Here is a 10,059-nt window from a genome sequence, read left to right as displayed (position 1 = left end):
TTTGATGTTGTCTCCTTTGAGGACTTGGGACTTCATTATCTGTGACAGTTTTTATGTGTTTTATAATTATCTGGTCGTACTGATCCCAAAATAGCTAGTAGAAATTAAAAATGCACACAAAACAAAAGTTTGGGTCTCAGGAGGATATTATCCAAAGCCAAATTTTTAATAAGCAATATTCATAATGGTTCAAATAAACAATTTGATTTTATTTCCCAACTTTGCTGAGCAACTGTTCTGTTTGAAACGAATTAATGGCCTGTCTCATGTAGACACCCATCCCAAATATAGGCCTGTTGATTCCAGTGGGCCATTAATGGAAGTTTTACGGTATTACATATAAAAGTCTGAGGTTCACCGTAATTCTCTTGAAGAGAGAAGTAGAATTCCACCTGCAATGCAGTGGGTCTGTATTCTTGTGACAACCTCTATCTTACCAAATGATTAGAGGCCTCCAACCACGAGAGGAGCATTAGATTATGTCATATCATATTATATTTTGGCAATTTTTATTTTTTCGAATGGAGAAGAAATTGTGTACTCCTACCTACATCATATTCCTAAATGGGACTTTACGAGGAGTACATGAACGCAGCTCACCAACGCACCTGAGTAGCGGTGCCGCTAATTACGAACAGAGTGACTGCGATGGTGTCGAGACCCAGCCGTTAGTCTGTCAATTCGAATACCGAAACCTGTCATTTAAAAGTGACTGTGCGAAACAACTGAAACCAAACGACAATTGGCATTATGAACTTTATCCTGGAGTAATGCTTGGGAATCCCTAGAAGTGTGTTTTAACTGCGGACAAAGTCAAAAAGGCTCCCCAGTTTTCCCAGCACTTCGGCCATGATGAGACACCGACGAAATGGAAGACACCGATAGGACCAGCCCCTGAGTTGGTGAGTCATTGTCTGTTTTGTTTTTGTCCGCTTTTCCTCTGAGAAACCATACCTTTTTATACCTGGAAAAACTTCTAGAACATTCCGGTCTATTTGGTGAAAGTACAATTAGCAATACTCAGCCAACGGTTGTAAAAAAATAGCTATAACGTTACGTTAGATGCAGTGTTGGGGAAGTTAGCTTTGTAAGCTAACAGGGTGTCTACAGGTCCTTACAGAGTCTTAAAATGTCTTAAATTCAGTTTTACAACAATAAGTCCTTAACAGTCATTAAGTAGTCTTAAATTTTAATTTTGTGAGGTCTAAACTACTACATTTCTAATGTTACAAATCTAAAAAAAAAAAAAAAAAAAATCAAAATGCTGTCATTTTACTTAATACTTGCACTTGCCTGTTGGCAAAATGTAGATTGACTTAACTTACTTTAATAACCATATTCCTACATAACACTACTATATTATATATCATACTATATTCCACATAACTTGCCTACAATGCTTACCTGCGATGCTTAAATAAGTAAATCATGATGTGTCCTAAAACTTTTCCTAAATTTGGTTAAAAGGTGTCCTGAGCGGGTCTTTAAAAGCACTAAATTCAGCTGTCTGATACCCGTAGATACCCTGACCTGAATAACAATGTACATGTGATACAAAAATATAACACATATGATACATAAAAGTCACATGCCAGAAAAAAAGGCCACTCTACTGAGATTACTGAAAAGAGTGCCCACTTGTTCACTGGTCATTCATAAACCAAAGTAAATAAAATAAATAGGTGAGGGTACTGCACCAAGCAGGATTACTCAGTTACTCAGGTAACTTCAAAAAAAGCATGCAACAACTTCTCTGAACATTTGTTTGCAAATAGCCATAATCAATACTTCTGACTTACTGTGGTCAGAGAGGGTTCAATTATGGAGATGCAATGGTAAATTACAAAGAATGAATCATTTTTTTTTTTTTTATTGCCTGAAATTGTTTGTAGTTTCAGGAGTTAACCACACAAAAAATGTCAAAGAAAGTAATGTAACTACTTGAATATTGACGCAGATATGAATGTTGTTAAATGCTTAGTAAATGAAAGTACAAACATATTATTATAAACAAAAAACTTTTTAACACTATTTTTTTCTTCAACCATGTGTTCATGGAGGCTGATACCTGTTAGTCGAAAAAAAGAAACTTGCAATAAAGACATATTTAATTATGAGGGAGTAATATGACTTTGTATTTTTTGTATACCTGCAATGAATGTTAACTCTTAATTATAAAAAGCTGAAATCAAAATAATTCTTCTTTGAGAAAATATACAGTCAAAAATATCCTAAGAAGTGGAGGTTTCGATTAGAACTTTATTAATAGTACACATAATCAAAATTTGGTGGCAAGAAATTGAAAACTAGAGGAGAAATTAAGCTTTGGAAATTAAAGATTCTTTGTTCGGGTAATATTTTTTAGAATTTATAATTAATTTGATTTAGGACTGGGCAATATGGAGAAAATCAAATATCACTAATATGGCTAAGTTGGTAAAGGCAAAGCACCAACTATTGTTCAGTAGGGGTGGGAATCACCAGCAGATCCACGATACGATATTATCACGATATTTGAGTCACAATTCAATATTATTGCGATGTTGCGATGTGTTGATTATTGGGACATATTACTTTTGTCAACTGTTAATTATGTCCTGAAAGGAGAACCTTGTCAACACCTGTTTTATCTAATAAGTGAAGTTTTCAGTCTGCTCATCTCTACTCAGCCATCATTGCAGCAGCAGCAAAATGTATTTGGTGGACTGAAAAAGCAAATGATTGTATTATTCTAGTAGGCTGCCTAAAGTTTATTTGATGTATTAGGGCTTATAATACACATACAAAGAATTTCAAGGGTAATGCTTTCTATGTGTATTCTTTGTCATTCTTTTCACTTCTTTGTAAAGGTTGCTCAGAGGGCCAACCTTATAGTCATAGGACTTTGCAAGGTCCCATGAATTTAAAAAGTTTTCACATTATTTTTTTTCCCAACAAAATCCATGACATGAACTGGGAGGTCTTAGGTGAGTTGGTGAAGAATAACCCACAACACAACAAATGAAATAAAGATTATATGACATGTAGGTGAGCTGTCTCCAGAGTCATTGGACTGTATTGTGCATGCTGCCTCACTGGTATAGCTTACTGCAACACTTGATGGAACTTAGCCAAACACAATCCATTTCATTTGTGCTTCTCCTGCTATGACAGGTCAGGATGTCTGCTGTGAAGAATCTATAGCAAACAGTTGAAACGGATTAACCCTTTTAAGTAGTGGTCACAAAATTAAATTTAAAAAAAATGGAACAAGCTACCATTTTAAGTAATAACTGCAGTCTTCTTAAATATGCTGTTGTATTTTCATAGGAATGGAATTGCTCTGCATTCTTGGGTGGCGCCAGCATCTTTGAGGATAGAGGTATGTGGCTTTGTTAGCTGTCATTTTCTGTCACTGTCACCAGTCATTTGTGATCTGTCAGTTGTTCATCATTAGAAATGTATTAAGTACACGTGAAAGACAAATGCCCATATAAAGAGAAGCTCTCGAGGGTGTTTAACAGGGTGGTACAGTGGGGTTCAAACGTCTGAGACCACATTGAAAATGTCTATATTTTGGAAATCGTCAGAAAATTTGAAGATTCAGGAACATCTAAAAAACACGAGGAAATGATGACATGTCAAATTAAGGAGAAATATTTGAGATTCTGCACCATTTCTAGGTCACCAATTAAATTTAAGCAAATTACAAATTTACAAAAGATCAGATCACTTCAAGTTCTGTTCCTTCATTGAAGCATGTGTTCAGATGACACTCAGGTGGATTTAATCTACTCATCTGAGGCTCATTCAAGTTACTCACCTTGCAGCCAGTGTTTGCCTGTTATGTATATGGCTGTGCCTCAAGTTTCCAACACATCATTGCTTACTAGGTGACACTAGTAGTATGGCATCAGAACCAAGTCAAAGTATCAAAGGTCAAAATTTTGTTCTACGTAAAGAGGGGGTTCTCAGAGTCAAACAACAGTTAGACAGAAGGTTTCTATTTGGCCAGTGCATGGAACTCTAAGGGCTCATTTATGCTTTACATCAGATACAGACATGGATGGAGCCTTCTGTCCGTACTCTGCGTTCATTTCGTCCGTATTTGTGTGTGTTGTCTGAAAGCTTACAGATACAGACGAAATGCAGCAGAGATCATGGAGTCAGTGTAGTGTAGTTTAAGTGAGATACGCCCAAATGACATGAGGAAGATATTTTAAAAATGGGGAAATGTGAACAAATTAGTAATATGGTTGAATAAAATTCTCCGTCCACATGTCCTAACGTACTTAATAGCTTCAGAGACCACTGCCATCTACAACACTGCCTCTGTTAGAAGGTACATTATGACAGTCTCCTCCACCGTTGCCGCGTTTGCTGCTGTGTAAATCTTTTGACTCTGCCCACCACTGCCATCTGTAGGCTGTATTTACGCCAACATAAAGAACGCATGGAAGTATGAGGGCAGGGACGTTTACAACCTTTCAAACAGACATTTATTTTTGTACGCAACTGGAGTATAAATGAGCCTCAGAACACTTTGCAAGAACTAGCTACTGGCTGTAGCTCAGGACGTAGAGCAGGTTGTTCTCTAATCAGGAGATCGGCAGGATGAGGCTCCTGACGTCCACCTGTCTGAGTTTCCTTGGGCAAGACATTAAACCCCACATTGCTTCCAATAGCTTTGCCATCACTGTGAGTGCATGTGAATGTTTAAGAGTAACAGGTAGCACCCAGTGTATGAATGTGGGTCAGTGGGTGAATGTGGCATGTAGTGCTAAAAGTGGTCAGAAGACTAGGAAGGTGCTATAAAAATTCAAGTTCCTTCTATTTACCATGAAAACCAAACAAGATCAGGGAGTCCTCACCTTTATAAATGTCATAGATAGCTAGTGAGCTGGCAGTATTGCATAAAGGAATTTTGCTTTCCACTATCTGGTGACTGCATTCTGAGGTGCTTCTCATTGTGAACTCAGGAATTTATTTTTGCCTCGCTTTAATCTTTATAAAATACCATCATTTTAGACATTAACTGCTGGAGTCTTTTTGCAGAACATGGTTCTCACCAAAAATAGATGCTTTGACATTTGTTCTAAAAACAGCCTACACTGACTCAGATGTGTAAATACAATGGATAAGTGCAGATTCTTAAAACTCGAGTCAACAGCGTTATTCCATAGGCTTTGTATGGAATTGCGGCGCCTCTAAATTTTGTTTTGTGTTCAGTCCAGACATACTGGTATTTTTCTTGGAGGCAGCATCTAGTGGCCATTAGAGGAGTTATAGCTGTGGGCATTTTATGTACCTTTTGGTGATAGTGGTTGTTGCTCGGGTGTAACTAGACAGCAATAGAAAATTGTTAAAAAACAAAACAAAACAAGAAATGTATGTTTACCAGTGCTAATGCAGTGCTAAAGCAGTGGCACCCCTGCTTCTGCTGTGTGGTGTGAAGCTTGTTGCCTAGCGTCTATATAAATGTATTTGTTGCTGCAATATATTTTTTTTAATGCTGAACTAACTTGGTTTGTTGCTGTAGGGGGCAACAACATTTGTAAAGTAATGATTTTCTAGCTATAAGCTGCAAGTTTATGATTTTTATTGCTGACTAGATCTCCAGCTGTGAGGAAAAGGATTTCACTGTGTCCCATTTAAGAGGGGGGATTGACAAAGGCTGGAGTGGAGAGTGATAAATTTTAGTTTTGAGATTTAGTGTTGCTTTTTTTGTAAAGAAGTTCTCAATGAATTTGAAGTGCCATATCAATAGTTTAATACAGCTTTTAAAACTGTTAGGTTTAAACTAATTTTTTGTGGCTGTGATTCACTTAACAGCCTTTTTTTCCACTTTTTTTTCAAATGTGCTATTTCCCTCTACCCGCAGTGTGTCTTCCTTTTTCATTTTCCTGTTTTTCCTGACTCGTTGGTAGTTCTTCTTCAGCAGACCACCCTGTGCCCAGTTGTGTACATGTGCGTACACTAACAGGCACACGCAGCCCACGGGCTTCTGTTCTTGTTGTCATCCTGACAAGCAGTAGGCTCAGGATTATGGGTAGAGGCCCTCTTACTTGGGGCAGAAGAAAGTGTGAAATCTGATTGCTTCGGAAGATTTAAAAAATAGGGCCCCGTGAGGTCGGTGGAATCCTAAATACGAGCAGGCTGAAGAAGTATAGCAGTAGGGTGTAGTCTGTTCCGGGGATTTGCCAAATTTTCAGACTTGAGAGGGTGGCTTAATAGAGGACAGAGGGAGGAAGCTGCAGGGTGCATAGGTGGCAATAGCTACTTTTTCCCAGCACCTCTTTTGCAAGTTTAGTTTTGTTAATGCAATTCTGTTAACGTGCTAAAGGATGTTTTTGTGTCAAGATGAATCAAATACTTTGGAGGTAGTTATTGTCTTGGTGTTTTAAAGCTACACATGCAAATGTCATCCCAAATGCATTTCTAATATAAAACAAGCTTTATAAATTACACATGTAAAGTTCAGAGGCAGAATATTTGACACACAGGATGTCTCTTGTGGCATTATCATAATTCATCACTAGGGGGCATTAAAGTATTGTGTGTTTGTTCCACTCTAGCCTGAGACTGTTTGGCAAAACCCACTTGCCAGTTTGCACCATTTCCACTTATGAACCTCTTCCACTTGCCTGCATGAAATGAAATCACTGTAATGACTGCATGGTGCAGAGAAACAGTAGCACAAGAGTGAGAATGAAGAGCTGTCTTTTGGGAAACATATAAACATAGCAGCATGTTTTTTTGTTTTTCTGGCAGTACCAGAGTGGAGGAGGTGTGCCACGCCAGTAGGACACACGCTGAGATTAGCCACATAATGCCAATCTCTTGTCTTACTGGAAGACTTTACAAAGGCTGTCAGAGATCGTACGGCTTTGGTGGTTGAAGGCATCAGCAGCAGCATGGCGTTTTTTGTTGCATGCTCTGCTTCCTGTATGCCTTCCCATCTTTATCTTTTCTGTCCTCACCTTATAATTTAGGTGTCATATTTCCTGATATTTTCCCCTCCGCTATATATAAAATTCAACTCAAGATGGTAGTCTATGACGACATGAGGCTGCTGTTTGTTTTTGTTGCCTTCTCCAGGCGTGTTGTTTCTTTCTCTACACCTGCAACAAACCGCTATCGTCTTTCCTCACCTGCAACAAATCAATATCATAAAAGAAGGAAGCTTAGACTCTATAATACGCCGACAGCAATAACAAGGATTAGAGTGATAGAGAAATGTACAGAGCAAGAGCGAGACAACACTGAACTTGAAATGTGTCTTTCATTAATAAGTGCTCGCTGTTAACTTTTTCTCCCTGTGACTTTTGAGTGTTTTTAATTGCAATTTGAAAATTTTAATCCTTTCTTCAGCTGAGAAAAGTTTTTTCTTTGTGCCTGTGCCATAATCTTCCTGCTTTTCACAGAGGCCACGCTGATTGCATGTTAGTGCTTTGACCCCAGCAGATCGTTTTTGAAAACTAATTTAGGAAACTGTTCACATACTTTTTTTGCTTTGATCACTAAGCCCCCAAAGTTGTTAACATTAAACTGTAAATATTCATGCAAAAATGACATCAACTGTCGAGCCTTTGAAACATGATGGTTCTGTGTGTGTGTGTGTGTGTGTGTGTGTGTGTGTGTGTGTGTGTGTGTGTGTGTGTGTGGTCAGGATTTAGCGATGTTGAGGTAGACAGACCAAATTCTCCTTTGATTAGTTCTGACTACATGTCTTGCTGTCGATTGTTGTTGGTTCATGTGGATTGGCTCAGTTAGGTTTCTATAAATATCTGTGTCAGCAGCTGAATATTACAAAGTTAAATTGATACATCATTGTCCTGCTGTAATAATTTCTTTTAAATCAACCACAGACATGTCTTATCTTTGTTTTTGCCTTGTACTTTTTGCTTTATAAATTAGCCGTTTTAATCAAGTTCCAAGTCTTTATAAAATGTTTACTATTTCGTTTTAAGCGAATTGCCCTTAATATACTTGGGCCTTACTTACCTTTGAAGAACATCAAGGCTGGAAGTTTAACACTTACTTATATATATATATATATATATATATATATATATATATATATATATATATATATATATATATATGTATTCCCTCTTTTGCACTTTAAACCAATCAGTTAAACCTGATGAAAAGAAAGTTGAATATTTTTAAAGGGCACAGCTAATGGGTTGCAGGAGCAGGACTAACAAGTTCTTTGAATTCAAATGCCTCTTAGAATATTATTTTACTGTGAATGTCATATTATAATTACATTATTGGATTATAAAGATCCAGAGTGTTGAGTTAAAGTGGGTTTTTTTTAAGAACACTTTTACAATATTTTTTGCATTGGTCGAAGTTTTACATAATTGCTTGTTTCAAATATATTATACAAGCGAAAGTGAAATATGTTAAAAGGCTGCAAAATGGTCAGAGAAGATGGAATTACTCACACACTCATCAGTGGGTGGCAACAGCATCCTCAGTTCTTAGTGCCTGAGATGATGTGGTAAACACGGGTTCAGGTAGAAGCTTGCTGGATAGAGGACTCAGTGGCTTGTGCCTGGGAGGAGAAATGGGGCGTAACGCATTGTATCCCTGTACATCTAGGAGCGTTGCTTTTGCCGTCTCCCTGGAAACCATTACTGTGCTGCCACTTGCAGCGGTCTGTCACGGATTCAGGTGGAAACACAAGCGTCTTCGTGTGCCAGCGGAAAAGGGAAGGCGAAGTAGAAATGGAGGGGAGCATTTGCAAATGGCTCTGAAGTCTGCAAGCTTAAAAGTGTTGATAACCACGGATTAGCTCTGCCATTTCCCTCGAGCAGCTGTAACTGTGTGGTCTCTTTCTCCTCAACCTTTTCTTTGTCTGCACATGCTGTATGCAGAGTTGCATGTGTGCACAAAGAGTATGTGGGTGATGTGTTTGTGAGACTGGATCGATGAGTTTTATTCAGTTGGATAATTATTTTGTTGTCTTTGTGTGTCATTACCTCCCCCAAGGTTATGTTTTCAGTGCTGTTTGTCAGCAGGTTTACAAAAAAAAAGCTACTGGTTGAATTTCGGTCGCCAAAGAATAACCAGTTAAATTTTGGAGTGGATCTGAGTCATAGGGTGTACTCACGAATTATTTTTCACTTTCCTTAACACTGCAAGATAGGGCACTTATCTTTGGTGGCATCTTAAAATCCAAGTTCCAAGTTAATTCAATCCAAAAGTTAAAATCCAATCTTAAATATAGCCAATTGCAGAAGTATGTTCACTCTTTATCACAATCCACAGGTACCAATATTCCTGGGGGATGGCCTACACAAACGTCATACAGAACGCAGTCATCATGAAGCATTTAGGGATTAGCTTTTGCTATTGATTGCAATTCAGTACATAATAAATGCAAAGCTGAGATGATGAGGTTTCTGGCCGCAAACATTTGCCATAATTCTAATAGTTTTGGAAATATATCCAGGCATATATAGTTCTTGCACTTGCAAGTTTGCATGTCATAGAAGACTAACTATTGGCCTTGGCGGAGGTCGGCCCTCTCTGAGTGCTCTTCTAGTTTTATATGTTCTCTGCATGTTTTGAACCGCTTATTTATATGCAAATACCATAAAGATACTGGGCTGTCTTGTGCTTCAGCATGCTTACCCTGATATTATTTTGCATAACTTGAAGCAGTACAACAAATGTCTTGTGCTCGAGTCCAACCTTGAATATGAGGTCAATAAGGTAATCTATCCCTCAGCCATTTAAAGTATGCTCAGTTTTGCTAAGCATGAAATGGCTTTGCAACTTTGTCATTTGTTTGATGCCAAGGAGGAAAAGCAACCTTATCTTTGACACTTGTTTAAACAGACCATGGATGCATATAATTTGTAATCTCCATCATCCACTCCTCATGTATTTGTGTGAACAGCTTTGGCTGCAAGGATCAGTTGATTGACATTGTGCAAGCAGACACAATTTAATGCTCTCAAAGACTTTTAGTATTCAGAGTGTTTATTGTTCTGTGGTTCCTTTGCATGCTGCAAATTATCAAGCTTGATGCTCCCGTGTTCTTGGATGATCAAAGCACAGAGCTTT

General features: G+C 38.0%; 1 long non-coding RNA gene across 1 annotated transcript in view; it reads left to right on the top strand.

Moving 5' to 3' along the window:
• Window positions 1-687: 687 nt before the first annotated feature.
• LOC125883900 (uncharacterized) overlaps window positions 688-10,059 on the top strand; it is a 62,477-nt gene continuing 53,105 nt past the window's right edge. The window contains exons 1-2 of the long non-coding RNA XR_007448611.1: window positions 688-902; window positions 3,310-3,361. This is a non-coding gene — a long non-coding RNA (uncharacterized LOC125883900). The remainder of the gene's footprint in view (window positions 903-3,309; window positions 3,362-10,059) is intronic.

The sequence above is a fragment of the Epinephelus fuscoguttatus genome, linkage group LG23, assembly GCF_011397635.1.
Source record: "Epinephelus fuscoguttatus linkage group LG23, E.fuscoguttatus.final_Chr_v1".
Classification (NCBI taxonomy): Eukaryota; Metazoa; Chordata; class Actinopteri; order Perciformes; family Serranidae; genus Epinephelus; species Epinephelus fuscoguttatus.
Note: the sequence above shows the minus strand (reverse complement) of the source record. Positions and strands in the feature narration are given on the sequence as shown.